This window comes from Melospiza georgiana, chromosome 1, assembly GCF_028018845.1.
Source record: "Melospiza georgiana isolate bMelGeo1 chromosome 1, bMelGeo1.pri, whole genome shotgun sequence".
NCBI classification, from domain to species: domain Eukaryota; kingdom Metazoa; phylum Chordata; class Aves; order Passeriformes; family Passerellidae; genus Melospiza; species Melospiza georgiana.
In genome coordinates this window covers 127,276,514-127,298,059 of record NC_080430.1, presented here as the reverse complement: position 1 = coordinate 127,298,059, position 21,546 = coordinate 127,276,514, and the positions used below count along the sequence as shown (strand labels likewise).

Sequence of the window (21,546 nt, the reverse complement as noted above, 5' to 3'; positions counted from 1 at the left end):
TATTTCATAATGAAACTTCAAATATATTTGTCTAGACACATAATCTCCCTCAATAGAGTAAATATAGACTGTACACATACACATTCAAAAAACACTACATTGGAAAAAGATAAGTAAGTTGGCAAAGTCAAGGAATACAAAGTTAGGAAATGCCAGAATTTAGGAACTTATAAGCTACTATCAGTTGAAACTATTTCAGGAGTTTTATATGAGCTGCAATATTGATTTAATAATGTATTCCTACTTCACCTTCTTGAAAGTATACTGCAATTTTTTGTTTTCATTTTAAAAAATGTGTTCCTGCTTTAAGCATATTTTCTACAGTATATATTAAGGTTTTGTTTTTCTACAGAATACAAAGTTGCTGTTAGTTGATATGATCATTAATAGATTGATATGACAATGTGATCTGTCCTGATATCTGTCTAAATGCACAAAGCATCAATCCGTACATCAACTTATTAATACTAATAAACTATAAAATAAACTATAAAAGTAACTATAAAAATTTACTTCTAATTTATTATTGTATTATTATTCTAGTATTCTACGTATTCTAATGCCAACTAGCTTCTTCTGAAAATAACTTTTTCTTATTCTTTACTACCAGCAGAAACAGAATGAGCTATTCGAACCATTATATCAGCTCTTTTTCAATTTCAGTGCACCAGAAAAACTACATAGAAACTAATTTCATAGGAAAAACAGCATTGAACTTTTTATATTAAAGCCAATTTTTCTAGTGTCATCAAAACCCCTTATTCAACAAGCACCAGAGGGTCGACTCTATTGCACTAATACCCTGTTTCACATTTAAGAAACTAATCCTACTGTATTCCTACTGTATTGAAAACAGAAGGTTGATCTTGCTTCCAATTAATTCAATACCAAAGTTGTTACAGGCTTAATTAAAAGAGCAGAAGTATCCATGGATATAGCTACATAGGAGCACCTTCTACATATCACGGTATGAGCTGTACTACTCAAAATACATGGGAAAAAAAGAAAGGTGCTTTCATGAGAAAATATTGTGAACAACATCTCATCTTTAAGAAATTATGTCCTCAGATAAAAAACCCTCTCATGTCACAACCCAAGTAGACAAATATTCAAAGTGTTGCACAGCTGCCAGTGAGAGCAATACCTGACTCCCAGTTTGTCTAAGCTGCTACAAGCTACACATGGAAAGCTACACATTATATGATCAAAGAGTACCTGGTATGCCTTGTCCTTAGGGTATTTACTTAGAGCATCTTTTGTATGTGAAATATCCTCTAAATGATGATGGCAACCTTCATTCATCCTTGTTTTCACCGCAGTTCTGCTTTCCAGGCCAAAGAGAGATTGCCAACACATGCACTAAATACTGTAGATGCACAGATGATCTAAGTCATCATGCACAGTAATCTACATTCCAAATACAATAAAAGTTTCACAAAAGTGATGAACTCAGGCTTTTAACTCTGTATTTTCTAGAGATCCCCAAAATTCTCTTGACTTTCAAAATTTTCACTATTTTTTAGTTTTTCAAAAGTTGAAAGAACTCCTTGTTTCTCTGTGAGAACAGCAGTTGAGAGGTAAGTATCACATTTTGGAAATCTTTCTTTGCATTTCAGTGGTGAAGTCTAATGTCAGGAGAATAAAGCAATTTATTTCAAAACATACATGTTACACAAAGCAACCAATACCAATAAATATATTATATATAACTTTCCAGAGATCACAAAGTATTTAATTTGAAACAGAGAGTTCATAAAGTTGAAAGTTTGTATGTAAGTAGCATTACCCCTTCAGGAAAGGATCAAGGCTTTTGAAATTTTCATTAGGAAGTTCCTAGAATCTATTACTGCCCTTCTATAAAGTACTTTACTGATGCACTGAAAGGCTGTAAAAGATAATAGTAAAGAGCTGGTCATAAAAGAAATTGATGATTATGGATTATAAAGTAGTTACCTTTTGAAGTGAAATGGTAATTGCAATATGAAATTATTTTGTTGCAAAGTAAAGTACAAAGTTAAAATATCTAATATTTGTGGCAGAGATGATAGAATGGTAGGACTGAGATTAGGCAAAAGATTTGGGTCAGTGAGAAAGACATCATCAGTTCACCTGTGTTCTGCAAAACATTTACTTCAGATCTGTTTGCACAGCTCCTTCATCTTGCTTGTGTGGGCAGTCTTGCTGAGCTCACCAGCACCAGTGTTTTCAGAATATCTACTCAAAGGAGCAAAGTCAGGGTGCTCTCTTTTGCAAACGACGCTAAATTCTGAAGCACGGCATACATTGCATCACATTTCAACAGCGGCTGAGGACAAGTTTCAAACTGCATAACTTTTCTTGTACTGTCAGTGAAGTTAGCTAAAGTTAAGGCAGACTTCCCTTAACTGACCATAAATAACACTTAAGGCTGAAAAACATGGCCTGAATCTCCAACAGCAGGCATGCAGATTGCCTGCACCAGTGCTACCTGCCTTTAAACAAATAAGCTGCACCTCACACCACAACTTTCTGAAGGTCCAGGAAAGTCCTCTACAAACTCTCTCACTTTAAAAAATCCCAGGACACAAAAGTGTTGAAAGCAGTTCCCTGGTTCTAGCAGGGAGAGGGACACAGTCTCTGCCGAGCACACCGTGCTGCATGGAGGAGCTCCTGTTTGTCCTGTGGGACAGTCACAGCCCTCAGTAGAGTTCTCTGGGGGATCTGAGTATCTCACCAATTGTTCCAAAGAGCTCCCACTTTTCCTAGAGACTGCCCAGAGTTTGTAAATACCAAGTTCAGAGGCTCTGAGTCAGTACCCCACTGACATGAGAAACTTGCTATTCAAATGTGTGACTCAAGTGAATTGAGCACAAACAATCAAATTCTAAACGTATAAAAACAATACATCAGGCAGACATCAATAGCAACAAAATTTAATATTTCCTGTCAATTAATGAGGCAATAGTCAGTTGCATCAATTTGTAGTACATCTTTTAAGAAAAATTAAAATCAAGTTCCCTGAAATGTTAATAAAATTTAACATATGCTTAAATATAAAATCCCTGAAAGAAGCAATTGTTTTCTTGCAGGTTTAAATATTTTTATATATTCATGTATTAAATAGCATGTTTGCATTTGACCTACAGTATTTAGATTTTTTTTCTAAATGTCTTTTTAGGATATAAAATTTATTTCAGCCTTTTGGACCCAGTTGTTCTGCTCTGGACCTTTTCCATCAGCATCTGTAATAAATACTACTCCATCTAGAATATTTTGAAATCTAACACCTTTCTCTAATCACTTTCTTTAATTGATCATAGTATTTAAAAAGGACTTGGGAATTCTTAGTACTTTCTATTTAAAGAATTAAGTCTTCAAATTTACAACTGGGTCTTGTTTTGCATTGACTCAGTAGCTAACCTTTGCCTTTTTTTTTATCAGGCAGATTGGTATAGGGGAGCCACAGGACCAATTTAAGCTCTAGATTTAGGAAATACTTTCTCAGGAAGACCATTTACTGAACCTACCCTTTCTATTAACACTCCCAAAGCCACCTTGTGAGATGTAAGGGAGTCCTGGTGGGAACAGCTGAGAGGAAGCCAGTACCTGTAGGGACTGAAAAAAGGCTTAGCCAAAGTGTCCTTTTAGTGCTCCACCTTTGCAGCGGTCTGCCTTCTAGCTGGGAAGAAAGACCCAGCCCTGGGACCAAGCCAGGAGCCAGACCAGCACTGAGTCATGGGGTCCCTGCATCTTTTCTGAGATTCACTCTGCACAGGAAAATGTCAGATAGCATTCTTCACTCTGGTGGGAGTATTTGAACTACAAAGCTGAATAATACACTTCAAAATTCAAACTAAATGAAAGAATAGGAATCGTTTTTAATTTATACTCTCTCTAAGAGATAAGGAGTAAGAAGGACCCCTGGAAGAAAGCTTTGAAGGAAAGGGAGGTAAAAAAGAAGTAAATAAATATCAGTAGAAAGTCTGGTTTTGAATCCAGATGAATAAAACTGAAACACAGACCTGCAAACTGATTTAAAGGGTTCAAGTTGGGTATAAAAGCAACAAGAAATCTAAGCTTTGTCTTGCTACTAAACTATTAAACCACTTCATTCTTTCATAGTCAAAGATGTAAGACTACTAGGAGGAAAATAATCCTACTTCAAGAACCACTTACATGAATTGCATCATGTTATGTTTTGTGAGAAGATGAGTATATTTTCTTGTGTGAAACACTTTACTTGTTGTGGTTTCATTCTTTAAGGAAAAAAAAAAAAAGAAATTTATGAAATATCTGTAGTGGTGATGAAAGCTCAAGTAGAGAGGGAGTGAAGCCTGAGCTAGAGGGGAAGTTGAGGAAGAGAGAGTGGGGATTGAAAACATGCCCATTGTCTGGAGCCTTAGCTGAATCACTGGGAATTTTTTCTCCATTTTTATTTCTGCCCCTCCTCTTTCTACTTCTCTACCCTCTTCCATCCCTTTCCTATTGCTTCCTTTTTGTTCATCCTTCTGAGCTGTGCTGACGCCAGGTGAAAGGTCCAGAGCAGGAGGAAAGGTCCAACAAGTCTGAAATAAAAAAAAATTATAAATAAAAGATAAAAAATATCCAGAAATTCAAATGAACACACCCAACATTTGTAAATATGCTTTCCTCTGTCAATGCAGATCAGTGTGACACAGGTCTCTCTAGCTGGGTTGACTTTGATCTTAAAAAAATCTGAGAGTGTAAAGTAGCCAGTCCTATTCTGATTATGATGAGTATTTACAACATTAATTAATATTTGTGACCAAGTGTCATGAATTTCTGAATCCATTTTTAATGTCACACTATATATGACATTAACTTGTACAACAATTTAAAAATAAATAAACACGGCATCCCTGAAATAGTTTATTTCCTTAAACTGAACTGCAATTATTTTTCTTGTAATCTTTCCTTTCAAAAGCCTGTCTCCAAATGTGTGATCCTCAGCCTAGGTGCCTAGACTACCTACTCACCCAGAGCAGCAGCAGAGAGAGACCAGAGACATGAATTTGTGTTTGGTTTACATGCCCTACACTCACTGAGAAATTCAGTTGGGCCTATCTGTGTTCTGACAATCTGTGGTCTTTTATATTCCTGTGACAACACTGTGCTCCTAACTCTGAGCAGAGACACAAGAGTGAAAAAGGAAATGTTATGGTGCATAAATGAAAGCAGGTAAAGAGGCAAAAACTTCATGAAGTCAGCAAAGGGTTTTAGCCTTGTAAATCTGTTTTATGTGAACACTGCTCAGACAATGCATTTTTTGAGGGACAGTACAAAAATCTAGGTTTGAAATATAAATAGAACGTGAAGAACAAAGACCAAGAGGTGATGAAGTGTGTAACGTGACACGGTAGCTGCAACTAACAGTTTATAGTCCCCAGAGAATATTACTGTGCTTATTTGAAGCAGTTATTTCAAAGTGCTGAGAACTCCAACTTTTTAACTTCCCTTCTCAATTCTGACAAGTCCATAAGATTTCTGAGTCTGTGCAAACATTATATTATAGCTGTTAGAGCTTACAGCTGCAGCTCACTTTATCATGGCAGTAACACTGTGGTATTTGGGCAATTAACTCTCACTATGCTGAGTTTTGTGCTTACTCCTATAACACCAAATGGTTCATTTCTAATTTGGATTCAGCTTTAGTTTGGTTTCATACAATGCTGTCAGTGAAAAACATGGCCTGTGTGAGCAGTTTCATGATGTCAGCACAGGCATCCAGCTAGTGCCAGGCCAAGAAGATAAAACCCATGGTGGAAACAGGTCCACTACTTTTGTATATTTCAGTACCTGTAGAAAATCTTACAAAAAGCCCAAACATATATTGAATGAAATAGCTGAATTCATAATTTGTGGAAAAAGAGGATGGTATCCCAACATATTGTGCAGTGTCACAGATCAGCTGTTGCTCGGCATCCTGCTACACACAATGACTTGGGACAGATCTGATGCAAGGCACTGAGGTAAACTGTATAGAAGAGCTGTTTTTGCAGACACTAACAGTCTTATAAAACTCCAGCCTTCTCTAAAAAATTACCTGAGACAGGGAAAACTAAAATCTATCTGGTATTCAGAAGTACAGGTTTTACTGTATGTACATGAGGATACCAGCAGCATGCTATCAGCAGCAAAATATTTCCCCTACATTGCCTGGATGACCTCAGCTCACAAACTAAAAAAATCTTTATAGTTTCAAGATCCAAGTTCAGAGATATCAAATTCAGATCTTCTGCTGCTGATGTACTAATTATTTTTAAAATATATCTTACAATGATTCATATTTCAGTACAATTAGCTGATTCCATTGCCACCCACATCATTATTCTGTTTCAATTTCAAAGGTTTTCAAAAGATGTCCATGATTGTACCCAATAGCTTAAGTCCCTGGGTTTTAGAATAAGACTCTGTGAGGAGAACTCATTGAAGGATCACATTGTGATAATGTGGTTGGATCACATTATAAAAAGACAGAAACTGGGTGAAGCGATACCAAAAAGATGTGAAATCTTGGTCCTATCAGACATCCCTAGGAATTTTGTCATAGCTTTTAATTGATTCCAAATATTTAGAAACACATTTGTATGTCTGTGAAAAGAATTGCTGGAGAAGTTGAAAAAAAATCAAGTAATATCTTAATGCCATGAATATTCTAGTGGCCAAAAAAAATATTTTTTAACCAAATATTTCATTGCAAATTTAGGATTTGAAAGAAGTGGAGGGTTGGGGAGCATGCGATTCATCCCCTTTAACTTCATCCATCAAAAAGTTGGGAATCTGTTTTAAATAGACCATCTAGGTTCTCTCTCATCAGAGCAAAGAGAGTGGTGTTTTAGGAAGGCTGTTCATCTCAGCTGTCCATAGATGCCTCTGTTGGGATGTAATCTGTAATTCTCTGCAGGAAGAGAATATTTATCTCTGTTGACTACAAAGCCTTGAGCTACTGTGTTAGACTTCAATGACTAACTTTTAGATGGCTAAAATGATGACTGGCTTAGTTCTAAAAACCTATTTTTTTAAACAGCAAGGTTAAGTGAGATGAATAGAGCCTTTTGTGTGAACCACTTCATCAAAAACCCACAGAGAAAAAAAAATGGTTTGACATGAAATTTTGACCAGCATATGTATAAGTGATTTTAATAGCACCAGACCCTAATTCTGCACCTTTCTATTTCTACAGCACCTACTGGAACAGGGAACATGCTGACAAATGGTAATCCAGCATACTTTTCTCATAAAATAATAAACAATAAAAATAGCATCAATGTCCTGATAAACTACCCCTGTAAAGCCAAAGTGGCATAAACACAGTTTCTCTTTTCATTATTCACAATGTACATTAATTGTCTACAGCTTACAAATGCCCAAGTAGAAGATGGTAACCTCTCCAGAGCCAATCTTGTAACTGTATCATTTAAAGAACTCCCATTTAACTGGAAGTTATACAGGCAGGAGAAAAACTTAATTGCATCCTTCTTCTTCAGTTTGGGAAAAAGAAAACAAAGTGGATGTGAATTTATCCAGTAAAGAGCACATTAGAAAACTGACCTGCTGTGCAATACCTCAAGTGTTGGGTTTTATCCTGTGAAATCAGTGGCAAATACAAGCTGAGAAATGGGTAGCATGGTTGATGTTTGTCCCTGTGTGTGTGTGTTTGTGTGTGTGTGTGTCCTACTTAGAAAACAGTGGCATTAATCCCTTTTAAAGGTACCCAAAGACCAAAGAGGAAGTTTTGTTTTAATTATACCTTCAGGGGGCCTAGTTCATAGACACTGCATGACAGTTTGCACAGCACATTTTTAAATCTTATATTACTTCTCATATTTATTGTGCGAAGGATCATTTGACAAAATATTTTAACAAATAGAATGAATTTTCTTCCATAAACAGTAACTTGCATTACAGATCCAGCTCAGAAGCATGTTGCTGAATTACCAAACACACAGTGTTTCATTGAAAAGTCAGTGAGTTACTGCTGTAACTCCCTGTGCCCACAAGAAGAGCTGCTAGCATGCATTAAGCCTAGAGTGCAGGCTTGGTGTGCAAAAATTCATATGGGCATCTTCATAACTTTCATTTGCATTGTTCTAAAAAAGAACGTCTAGGATAGTGTAAACATTTTAGTGCCTTTGCACTCTATTATAACACAAAACAGAAAGGAAAAGTAGCATTGTCAACACCATGCAAACATAATTCTTTGAGACAGAAACTCCAATTCTTCAGTCAGTCTAAAAATACTGCATGCAAGGTATACATGTGCTGTGCCGCCTACAAATCGTAAAGTTACCCTGATTTAACAAGATGTGTCATGTCTCTTCGACAATAGGTCCTGTTCACCTTCTATGCAAAATTCTGAGCAGAAACAGAGACACCTTTTTACTGAATGAACTCTACTGATGTGATGCTTTCCTACAGAACAAATTCAGCCTCATTTCAGTCAGATTAAGAATCTCATTAGTACTTGATTTGTGCCAGATACCTCCTTTTTGTTGACCCTGAACACCACAAAGCACATGACTGACTCAAGGCAGGACCTTGAAGAAGGCAACCAACGTGACTGAACAGGCTGAAAAAAAGGCTGTTGGTATGGAGCACAGTGGGAAGACAGGGACCTGACTTTCACCAGGTTATTCAATAATCACCGAGGTCCAGGAGCTATCATTGTATTCTTTATGGTGTCTTGTTTAAATAATTGTAATAATGGCCTGTTCTGCCTTTTATAAGCTATTGCCTGTCCAAAAGACTACAAGCTGTTCTCAGAGAACCATAAAATTAACTATATAAAGCCTGAGCTGTTTCCAGAGCTCCACCTTGACTCGGTTGCTCAGAGACTGAACATTAGTAGAGGCAATAATCTCTGGCATCAGGAGAAGGCTACCTGTGAAGGACCACTGGTGTAAACCAAGTTTAGTCAGATCTTTGCATAGTTTGGGGAAAGACTTGTGAGTGTGCAAAGAAAAAATAAAGTCTGGAGAGTGTCATTGATATTCCACCACATTTATACCCACTGTTGGTCATCACTCATAAGAAATCCACCTCTGCTTCTTCAAACCTCTGCCAATCGAGTCAGATAGAAACTATTTTGCTTACTATCATAACTGCATCAGAGGAAAAAAAACCCAAACAAAAAAAAACCAAAAAACCCCCAAAAAACCCCAAAAAACCACACACACACAAAAAAAACCCAAAACAAAAACCAAAACAAACAAAAACAAAAACCCAAAAAACAAACAAACAAAAAAAAAAAAAACACCCCCAAAAAAACCGACGTCCTGAACCAGAAATGCAACTGCATGATGGTTGAGCCCCAACACCCTGGCAGGCCAGCCAGGACATAAGGAGCCAGGGGACACACAGTGATGTGCCAGAGAGGCAACTTATTAACTCTGTAGCTTTTGTCAAGAGGCAGCAGATCACATAGGTCTGTATAAAACCAAAACCAAGAAAGTTAAACTCTTAGTTATTAAATAATAGTATTGGTTAAGCCCCGAAGGATAATCAATGTAAGATTTTTGCTAATTCTCTATGACATTAAATCATTAAAAATCTCTCTGGCAATCTGTCTATTCATCTACATACCTTTATTTTTATTCCAGAATATAGCAATGATAAAAACATGTTATTTAATTCATACTAAACAACCTGAGATTTACTTAGTAATTTGAAGGTCTACTTGATTTTTTTTTAATTGTTGGCAGATGATTCATTGAGATGAAAAATCACACTTCATTGTGCAAAAATAAACTTTCTCAGAAATACTGCCAAAGTTGCAATATAAATGCTTTTGAAAGATTAAGTACATTATAGAGATTAGAGTGTTATTTTGAAATAGAAAAAAAAAAAAAAAACAACGAGGAAAAAGGTACAAATTATTCCAATGTGGGTATGTGCAAAACAATAATCTTCAAGCCATTTTACCCCTGTAATTGTTTACAGATCATAAAAATAAGATCGGTACCTTCACAGAGGTCAAAATGTTGCATTTTAATCCTTATACCACTTAAAATCAGCTTTTTTTTTCTTCTGTCAGTCTGGATCTGGGTTCAAGGGAGCTACAAACTGGATAACTATGTAGACAGTGTCACAGATTACACAATTTTTCATTAGGAAATACTCACCTTTAGCCTTCTGTTCAGATACTCTGTAAGTACTTAAAACATACAGGATTTGTCTTCAGAATTTGACAGAGCACCGTGTCCTCTAAGACCAAGGGAAGTTAAAATGTTCATCTGAGGGCAGACCTATCAGTTTTTGTAATCCTACAATTTAAACACTATTAAGCTTTTTTATCTTTTAAAACCCAAAATGTAGAGAGGGAAGAAAATAGGAAAATATTACACTGTGAAAGAGAAACAAACCACCATAGAACAACGCTTTAGAAGACTAGAGAGCTAAGATATAAGCAACCTGCAAAGACTGTAATAAGGTAGAAAATTTAAAGAACAGTGTAGCCAACTTTCACATTTATTCCTGATAAAAGGTTGTGATACAGTATTGCCTCAAACCTGTTCACATTCCCTTCCCTTGTATGAATACAAATTACTAAGACAATATATAGAAAATATATAGAAAACTCCTGAGTTTAAAAACCAGAGTGTTGCAGAAGAAATTCCCAAGAGTTCTTTCCTGTTGAACTGCAACCAAAGCAATGCAGGTTGGTTGGGCAGAGTGAAGGAAGGTCCACATGATGCAAACCTCCATTCACCAGAGGGCATGACTGTGTGTGTGGCTCCAGGTGAAAATGTTTGGGCTGATGAGAGAGCCAGAAAGCAGACTGCCATATTTTCAGCTGAAAGCAGAACAGATCACTCTGAGCAGAAGAGCATTTGAATGCAGCTTCCCTGTTTCTGCTGCAGCATGATTTTGGGAAGAGCCAGTCTCAACATCCCCTCCCAGCACCAGTCACACTTTTGGGAACCTCTCCCAGTTAAGCCCAGAAATCATCAGGGAAAAGGAGCTGCAATTGCCCTCTAAAAATATAATATACTCTGGAGAGCAAAGACATGGAGAAAGAGCCTTGCTGTTTAAGGCCAGCAGTGACACAAAAAAAAACCAAAGAGAATAAACTGCCTGAAAATAAACTTCTGTTTCTAAAACCATGAAAAGTGAGGCTCTGCCTTGCCTTTAAGAGGTGCAGTGAGAGTGATATCCCAGGTAAATTTAAACCAGTTTTTTGAATCTGAACAAAATAAGATCAGCCTAATATCACAGCAGACAGACTTCACAACTCCACAGGACACTCAATTTCTATCTCTGATGTTGAAAAATGTAAAAAGATAGTCTTCTTCTACCAGTTCAGGCCACTACAGCAGCTAAAGCCACAGATTCATGAGTCAGCACACTGAATGATTTACAGTTTTCAAGTTTCTCATTTCTGTTCACCTGTTCTTTTTCATTTGCAAGTAAATACTGATAATAATAGTTAGTTATGGAATAGGAAAAGAAAAACTGCTTTCCAAAGATTGTCCTGAATACCAAAACAGATATAAAGAAAAATAGAAGATGTCATTTCAGTCTAGACACCCATTACTTTCAGGAGCTAGGGCAGTATGACTATATCCCCTGCTATATAAGGAATATAATGATATCATCACTTGTAGATACAAAGCTGCAATTTGTAGGCAAAATTTTTATTCATCTCAAAGTACAAAAGGACAATTGTCTTTGACACTAACTATGGCTTTCTAAAACATTAGTCACAGCATAACTATAGAAGCACCAAGGGAAAACCAATTCCACCAACCCAAATCATGCTCTGCCCACACACTGCACAGAGGTAGAAGGATCCTCTTTCAAAATTGCCTCCTTTATTCATATTTTAAGGTCCCAAGGTTGTTTGATATGTATGAACTCCTACAACCTCAGAATGCTGCAAATGAAATGTATGTGTGTTAATTACCATACTACTCAGACAACAGGTGCTTTGTGGATGAAATCTGGTGCTAACTTGAAAGTTTTAGGAATGCACTATCTCAGACTTCGAGATAAGACTAGGTGAGCAGGATTAGCTCTTCACTCAGCAACTATCTGCACAAAATTACTCACACAGCACACCTGCAGTATTAAAAGAAAGGACAAAAGGATCATTCTGGAAACTGCTAGCCTAGTTACTTTATTTCAGTGCTTTAGCAGTATCAAAATATTTTGCTTACTGGGAGTTGCACCTAATTTAAAGAAAACACTTCATTTAAATATAAGGAGGGATGGAAATAAACAAAGAGGTGGAGAATAAAGTTTCAATCTCTCTTGTTTTTAATGGCTTGCTTTTAAATTAAATAATGAAAAAATAAGCAGGCTGAGTCTTCTTAAAATGTGGAGTAATGACCCAACAGATCGTAACTATTTTAGAAAAGTCATCATAATCTATCATGGAAATATCTCAACTGGTTTTTAGACACATGAATTATTGACCCTGTTAGGCTGCCAAAAGTATTTTAACATGTCAGAGCAGAATTCATGCATAAATATGTGCAAAATATTTTTATTACAGTAAAGCTGGAAAAAGCCAGTGTAAATACAAAACAGTTATGTCTCTGCAAAGATAAATGAATTTATTTATTTTTCAACATGACTTATTGCATGGTGTATACATTTTTACACTTTCTACTTTAAAGGAAGCTGTTACACTGCAAAAATTTAAACATAAGCATTAGAAGCCTCAAATTTCCAAATGCATTTGTAATTCTCTGAATTATATTTGCTTATATGAAAGTGACAAAAGAAATATACACCCTGTAACTTACTTTAGTTTCCACATCTGAATGCATGGCATATCTTTATAGTCAGTTTTAGATCCTTAAATGTTCTTTATATAACATACAGTAAGCAATCCCATCACAATAAAGTAAACAACAGAGAACATCACAGAACATTCAGCACTTGAACTTTAGCATAATATTACACCATATTCTCTCCGGAGGGAAATAAATAAATAAATAAACAAACCCCAAGCCAACCTACCCTGTCATCTGGAAAAATCTCTCCAAATTGTGTTTTACAGAACCAATATCCTGTCTGTACATCAGGGGCAGCCTCTGTTAAGCATTTAAGTGCCCTCAGTGAAAAGTAACAGTTTCTCCTCCAATCCTGAAGTCTCAGTAACCAACACGGAAAGTAGCAATTTCCCATTCCCAGTCAGCCAGTGGTACTATTAATCATCAAACAAAAACGAAACACCTTCAAGCAAATATCAGCTTCTGATTAATCTCCATCCCAATGAATTAGACTCATAAGAGGCAACCTGCTGCCTTGTTTACGCCTTTTTAATATGAGGAGCAGAAGTTGGATATAAGGGTTTTCTGCCCTCAGGGCTACAAAATATGCCTCATGTGGCAGCGAGCCAGCTCTCCGAGGGAGCCTCCTTTGCTGTTCCACAGCTATTTTCTAATGGATAAATTTAAACAGACACACAAAAACACACGAGTCACCACAATACATGGCCAGAGCTATTGTTTTTTGTCTAAACTCCTGAGAGAATCTGTACTCGTTACGAGGATCTCAAGGTTCCATCCAGTTTCGGTTTGGGCTTTACTTTTGGCTGTTTTGTTTATTTGGTTTTGTTTTTTTTAATGCAACGAGGAGAGGAGGGGTGTCTGGATTTTTTTTTTTTCCCCAGCTGACTTCCCCTCTATACAGCACAGCACATAAAACACCTCTCTTCAGCTTTAACTGACCTAGGCTCAATTAGTGAAACATTTTGCACACATCCAAGCAATCACAAGGCAGAGATATTTAGTCCAGTCCTCATGTGTATTGCACAGACACGTTTAGAAAGGGGTGGAAGGAGATTTCTTTCAAAAAAAAAAAATAATCTCACAATGTAATTTACACAGTGTGGAAACGCCTACAAGGAGATGAAGTACCTGCACTGGGGAGATGTTCAGTTGTTCACTTCATCTTCCGTTGACAAGGAAACCAAACCGCACTTCATTCTCCAGGAAAACCTTCCACTGCCATCATTTGAAAATGTATTTATTTGTATATATGTATATATCTATCATCATCATCATCATGATAACAATAACCATCATAAAACACTGCTGGCAAAAGAATAAAAAGTGAAGGTGCAAAATGTGCAAAAGTAAGGATCATCTCTTTGGCTTTCTGTTTTGCTTTGTTATCTTTAGGGAGGAAAAAAAAGTGTTTAAAAATGATGATTGCAACATGCTGCAAGAAAAGTTTCACATTATAAACAGGCATCAAAAACTGAAGAAGAGGAAAACCAAAAACCCCTGCTGGTTGCACTGTTAAAAAAAAAAAAAAAAAAAAAAAAAGAAAAAGAAAAAGAAAAAGAAACAGTAACAAAAATAATAAAATTAACATCTTGCTCTGTGGCTTCCACCAGTATTGCAAGATTACAAACTCTGTGTAAACACTGCTGTAAAATGCATTTGCAATTCCCATCTCTTTAAGGAAAAAAAAAAAAGCCCTTAAAAAAACACCCAAAAATAAAAATAAAACAACACCAGAAAAAATCCTCTGCAAAAAGAGTTAGAAACATGCCTTTTCTCTTATCTTAAAAAAATAAGCATCATATTTCACATCGCTTTTCCGTGCCACAACAAAACCAGTTGCATATATAGATATATAGCTGCTAAATGTATATCAGTTGTTGCTGGACTGGCAAGTCTGTGTTATTAATATTATCATTTTTCATTCCCAGTGACTCCCGGCCCCAGCAGCACCTTTTGCTCACAGTTTAGTAACCATCGCATGCTAGGAAAAAAACTTGTCATCAGCAAAAGATCAAATCCATTTAAACAATAATCAAAGAGGAAGAAAAAAAAAAAAAAGAAGAAAAAAAAAGAAAACAAAAAAAAAACCAAAAGGAAGAAAAAAAACAGGACAAAAAAGGAGGACAAGAATGTCAGCAGAAAGGTACTCACCGAGCGGGAGTAAAAGGGAGGAATAAAAATGAGAGTTACTATAAAATACAGTATGGCGGTGGAAGAAGGAATGAGGCGCTTTTTTTTTCTCTCCTCTCTAGTCTCTGCCTCCGGCAACCGCCACGTGATCCGGAGCCGGGCGGACTCGCAGCCGGGAGGGCGCAGCGGCGGCGCCGGGCGCGGACCCAGCCCGAGCCCAGCCCGCTCCGCTCGCAGCCGCCCGGCTCCGCCGCCGCCCAGCGCTCCGCTCCGCGCCGCCGCTGCCCTCGGCAGGTGCCGCTCGCCCCCGCGCTCAGACACGCTCGGCTCCGCTCCGCTCCGCTCCCTCGCTGCGCCGAGCGCGGGCACGCAGCCGGCCGTGCGGGCGGGGTGCGGAGGCGGGCGCGTCCTGCGCGGCAGCGCAACTTGCTCGGAGGCGCAGCGCGAAGTTATCGCCCGACACCGCCCGCCCGCCTGTTGCCCTCCGGCCCCGGCGCCGCCGGCCCCGCCGCTGCAATGCCGCTCGTCCCCGGGAGTGGGGCCGGCGGCGGGCGGAGCGGAGCGGAGCGCCGGGGTTTGCCCGGGTGAGGGGTGAGGTGCCCCCGGCGGCGGCCCCGGTGCAGCACCGGGCTCCGAGGCGTGTGCGCCCGGGTCACCCCTCCCGCCGATCCGGCGGAGGATGGGGAGTGCTCGCGGGGTACCGCGTGTGCGCGCACGGCGGGGGTAGCCCGCCGCCCGGCTGTCGTCTGCACGGGATGCCAGCCCCGATTCCTCCGTGTGTGCGGGGGTGCCCCTCCCGCAGCTTCGGCTCGGCGTGGGTGCGCGGAGTACCCCGGCAGGCAGACAAGGCAGGCAGGGGCATCCCCTGTTGTCACGCCAGCTCCAGGGCACCGCTGCTGCCGGTGCAGCGTGGGGGGCGGCGGGGTTCCCCTGTGCCACTCCTGCGCCGCTGTGTGCGCAGCTCGGGGTGCCTCGGTGCCGAGCCTGCAGCCACTTTGAGCCCTGTCATGTCTGAGCAGCGCTGCTCCGGCTTCCTCCGGAGAGTGGTTCCCATGTGCAGCAGGGGAGAGGACAGGTACCACGGGTCCCATCTCTTACTGCTTCTCTTTCCGGGCCTCTGCCCAGCTGCACGGCTTCTCCCGCCTCCCGTCCTTCCAGCGGCAGGGCTGATGCTTCCCATCGCAAAGTTACTGGCCGAGGTGGGAATGAAGTGTTTTCGGAGGGGGCCATTCGCCGCAGGTGCGCTCCCGGGAGCAGCCGCAGGGCAGCGGGATCGGGCCGGGCTCCCCCGGCCGTGCCGCCTGCCCCGGCAGCGCTGCCCGCAGTGCTGGAAGCGTTCAGGGTCGAGCCCCTCCGGACTCAGGTGCGGCCCTGAAACAGCTCCGTGGCTGGCCGGATGGCAGCTCTCTGTCTCCCTTTTCCTTTAACGTACAAAAAATACACTGGAGGAGGCTGTGTGCCACTGTTGCTGAGAGTTCCCTCAAGACGCTTGCTGTTCCCTTTTTAGCTCTCCTCGCATGTCTCCTTATTAACAAACGCAGCAGTCGCAGGCAGCGGCGGCTGGGGCTGAGAGCAGCTCTGCTCCGGCTCCAGCTGAAGCAGAACCTGCTCGGCATTGCCAGGCCACAACCCGCCGCCTCGGCTGTGTCCTCACTTCACTGGCCCCCGAAATGTTCACAGCTAAGAATCACACACAAACTTACTTATTTACTGCTTCAGCAGAAGAAAGAAGAGCCACAAGAGATAAATTAAGAGATGAATAGAAGCGCACATCTGTGAACCAGGCACTGTCATGGAGCAGTCCAGCCAGTATTTTCCAATACTACCGTACTTCCTCGTTTTTTTTTGGTTTTTTGTTTTTTTGGTTTTTTTTTTGGTTTTTTGGTTTTTTTTTGTTTTTTTTGGTTTTTGGTTTTTTTTTTTTTTTGAACCTGTTTCTTTTCATCCAGGTCAGGAGGCAGGAGATACAGTCAGGCTATTACTCCACAAAAATTACTCTCACCAGTCAGAGGATGCCCTGCTATATAAAAGACTGGTGAGGGCACCAGCCAGCCTTCTTCGCATCCTCACAGAAAGATTTTTCCCTTGCCCTCACCATTTCTTTCTTTCTTTCTTTCCTGTATCTCTTCCCCAGTGTTTCCAGAAAATGAAAAGAAATGCTCCCTTTCTTCTTTGCTCTCAACTTCTTTTATGAAGTATAAAAAGAACACTGGCCAAAGTTTAAAAATATATATAACCAGCTATGGTTTCTTACTTGCTTTATATTTTGGCACTGGGCTTGTTTTGGCATTTCATAATTTTCTTCCCCTGCTATGTTTGGCTCCCAGGAGCAGAGCTATACATCTGAGAAGGTTTAAAACAAATAAAAAAGCAAAATAAAGGAAGTCTTAAAAGAAAAAAAAAATTACAAGAAATTGGAACTTTTAGTGTGAAAACTAACCAACTTAACTGTACAAAGTTGCATGTACACATGACAATAAACTCAATCACATTGTCATGATAGTATCACGAACTGTCATGTCGTGAGGTTTCAGGAGTGGGAGATGTATTTCCTTGGATGGTGCACTTCAGTTTTGCATAGCTCTAGGTACTGCATGTATAAATGCAGTTGAATGACTAAGGCTTTTTTCAATGATATTTAAAATGAAAACATATTTGCAAAATCAAGATTTAAATAAAAATCCTATTTTGTTGTTGCCTTTCAGTTTCCATTACTGTTTATATAATATAAGACTGCAAATATGTCTTCCTGAAATAACAACAAAAGTTAAAGGATGGTGTTTCAATAATCCAGAGTTGTACAATAGATCTGATTGTAAATTATTTGTTGACACATATAGAGGATCAGAACATGTACGTTTGGGACAACATATTTTATGTATTATTTGTTCAGTAGATTCCAGGAACTTGGAATATGGTAAATTTGCAAATATGTGTATTCTTCTCAGTTTGTATGTATTGACTGGTTTTTCTTTAAGTGAATTAAAAAGTCATTATGATACACTTGGCAAATGCAAATACTGAAAGGTGCAGGGCTTAGGGGCAGCTTCCAGACCAGCTCTAGAACAGTGCTGAGGGGACCAGAAAATGGAAATTAATTACTTTGTCCTGTAGCTAGCATTGTAAATATTGTGAAAATTAACTGGTTAATTAGAACTTAACCTTAGCTTTACCTATGGAACCACCAAAGTATGCTTTTGTCACTTTTCCCCTTAAGATGAAGTAATCCATTAAGATGAAGTAAGCACTAGAGGGTAAGAGATGCAAGGGGTTTGGCAGGGGTGCGTGTTTGGAATAGGTAACAAGCAAGAAAGAGCTTGGAATAATGCTATTTTCACAGAATCCCAGGAAGTGTTTATTCATCGATGTCTACTTTCTACATTCTGGCCACTCCTGCTGGAAGTTTCCTCCAAGAGCAGTTGAACACTTGATGCTAGACTGAAATGAGGGAAAGTTCATCACATTGCTTGGTTATGAGGAGTGCTCAACAAAGTATACAGTAAAAGAATGCAGTTCGGAAGGAAGAAGGAAAAGTAGGATCGCTTAGATAATTTTGAGAGCAATCCAATACATGCAAATAAGGTATCTGCTGGCATTTTTTACACTTTTTCTTCCGCAGAACAGCAACTGAGTTCCACTGCAACATGATTTAGAGTTATTCTCAAAAGCAGCAAAGAATTCTGGGCAGAAAGTGAATGAACTAACACTTCTACACTCCTGCTTAGCTACCAGCACAGACCTGCTTCCTAAGGTTCCCAAAATATTGAACTATGCAACCAGTGTTTTGTGATTTATACTGGGCTTGCTAGTCTTCAGTCATGCCATGCAATACCAGTATTTCATATCCCTTTCCTGTACCTTTGCAGTACCACTCCCTTCCCCCTTCCACATCCCCAAAGGAGCAGAAATAAATATATTCTGAGATTACCTAATTTCCTATAAGCTCTTTTTCTTGATTTCATTAAACTTCTGCGCCCTCGGCATAGTGCTGCTGCTGTATGTACACATTCCTTAGACAATTTTCTTCCCTTTCTACTGGAGCTGGTATTGGAGAAACACACAGTTGTTTTTTTGTTGTACCACTTTCAGTGCACTTGCACTTTCCTAAAATAAAGAAGCTTCTCTTTGCAGGTAGTAAGCAAATAGTTGGAGTCCAGCACTAAGGTACTGTCTTTGCAAAGATCCATCACTGTGACTCAGCAGCCTGAAAGCCTGAGCTAAAGTTGCAAACAGGTGCAAACAGCTATTAGTGTCTCCTATTGCCCTGGCAGAAGTCAGCAAAAACAATACCAGATGCAAAAATAGCAACAGTAATTATAAAAATAATGATAAAATAATTAGTGGTCCTTTTTTGAGGATACAGCTGCCTGAGCCTGATTTAATGGCTAATTTGTATGTAATCCCTTTGCAACCATTCAGTATAATTATAGGTTTATAAGGTTGTGGTGAGTGTTTTTGTTTGTTTGTTTGTACATGCTGTTTATGTCTACCATGAAAGCAGTAAAGGGGAAATTAGTTGACCAGTAATAACTGCTAAATGAAAGAATTACTTGAAGTTACCTTTTTAAACCATTAAAGAAAGAAAAGTGCACTTCTGAAGCACTAGAGACTTAAATATCATCATTTAAATCCGTTTATGTGTTGGCTTTATTTTGATTAAATTGCTATACCTTAGAAAATATCAAATTGAATTACTTCGCATTTTTAAAGTACACTCCAGTTCATGTGATAAATATGTTACTTTAGAAAGAGCTTTCATTCATCTGTATATCACTGCATGCTATCATTTTTCTTGCTTTTTTTTCTACAGATGTATTGTTAATTTTAACAAAAATCTGTACTTGTTCTCCTTCTGCCTCTTTTACAGTTCTTTAAAGACACTATTTATCTATATAGTGAAGGTAACTCAATTCTTCTTCTACCACCTTTTCATCTGAAATTTCCAAGTGTCTGAGCAGAATGAGGGTTAAAAAGTTCAGTAATAAATGACAGAAGGAATAATAGCAAGGCAGCTCTGTTTAAAAGAGAGCAGATAAAGTACCTGAAGGATACACCCACTATGTAGGGAAATGGAATGAAAAATAGGGAAGACTTTCAAGGAGCCCTTTTTACCTGCTTTTGTCAGATGAGAGAGCTTTCCGAGAGGGAGGAGTTTTTAGCTGCTGAATGCTTTGTTCTGTGTAAAGTTCAATCTTTCAGCCCATGTATACTATGGTTTTTGAAACAATCCTGATCTGAGGACAGAGCAAAGAACAAGCTTTGTGTCCCTAAGCTACTATTTTCACATGCTATTTTATATAGATAAATTAAAAGAGACATCTGCATTAAAAGTCACAGAGAATCTCATGTATCCCAAACATCTTTCCTAATTTCAAGATTATTGCCTTTTGCTCTTTTAATGTGTGCTTTTCCTAAAAGGGTTAATTAAAAAGTAAAACTTATAATAATTACGTGTTTATTTGTAAGTGTTGCAATAAGTAAGACTGGGAACACTGTGAGATAAGGCAGCTTAAGACCAAATTCACTGGTTTGCACCATCTGCTCTTGTTCATTCCTTGTCTGTATGACGCTTTCAATTTATCCATTGAAAGAATTTAAAACATAATTTTGGGGTGGGGGGCTTGTGGCTTTGTTTTTAGTTTGTTTCTTTTTTTTATCATGTGAGTATTGTTTGTTTGTGTGGTTTTTTGTCTGTTTTAAATATGTTGTATCAGCCAGAATTAAATAACAGCTGATGGTTGGCGCTTATGGTTGAACGTGATGGCACTGAAAACTGAGAGCACATTTATAGGGTTAATCAGACACAACACTGGAAAATGTGCCCTTGCCTGAACAACTAGTGACTCAAGAAAAATAGAATATGTGGTACAGAAGATTGAAAAGTGAAATAAAAAAAGAATGTCACAAATTTCTGGCACTTTGAGAAATGGATTTGGAGACATTTTTAAAAATTGATCTAAACTGAGAAACCTGTCTTCGGTAGACGCAGTGGCAGAGAGGAGCTTTGTCTTGTCTGAATCAGATCTCGTGTTCAAACTGGGCACATAAAATGAACAAACAGGTATTAATATTTTAAAGTTTAGTTTAAGTGATTCAGCAACCATAAGGTACTTTTGTGTGAGTCAGAACTCATTTTACCGCTCAAGCATTCACCTCCCTAAACTTAAGAAGAATCCTTGGCCTTCTTGTCTTCAGCTGCTTCAGTTTTCAGAGATGTGAATGCAACATGAGCTACACACAATGTCCTTCTTTTACTACAGGGCGTTGTTTTGCATTCTGTGTGTGCTGCATGAGGCAAGGATAGATGTACAAATAAGTATATGAGTATACACCTGGGCTTTATCATAATGGTTGTTCACTAAGAGGTGAAATAAGGTTGCACACACAATTTTAATTCAGGATTTTCCCAAAGAAAAGAAATTGTGGTTGGCATTCAGCTGTTCATAAACAATTTTTTGCATGCAGGAAATGCACATATATCCATATGTGCCTACAGGTACACCTGCATCACGTGTCCTATTTTTTTTTCTTTTTGACCCTGCATTCTACTTATGAACAAGAGCTAATTTTAGCTAGTTAACAAGGTCTGACATGGTTGCAGTCTGTAGCAGTATGGCTGGAGGCTAGAGGATTTTTGTATATGTTGTTTTATTCATGTGTTGTCCTGGAGAGGATTGGA

At 38.9% G+C, this 21,546-nt stretch overlaps 1 protein-coding gene across 4 annotated transcripts in view; it reads right to left on the bottom strand.

Moving 5' to 3' along the window:
- Window positions 1–15,077, bottom strand: part of RALYL (RALY RNA binding protein like) — a 368,275-nt gene extending 353,198 nt beyond the window's left edge. For 2 of the 4 annotated variants that reach the window (XM_058042353.1, XM_058042378.1), the window contains exon 1: window positions 14,889–15,077. The gene's annotated coding sequence lies outside the window, so the exon portion shown is untranslated. Of the gene's footprint in view, window positions 1–13,865; window positions 13,953–14,888 lie in introns of all 4 variants that reach the window. The other 2 variants (XM_058042361.1, XM_058042370.1) reach the window with 2 other exon arrangements.
- Window positions 15,078–21,546: the final 6,469 nt, after the last annotated feature.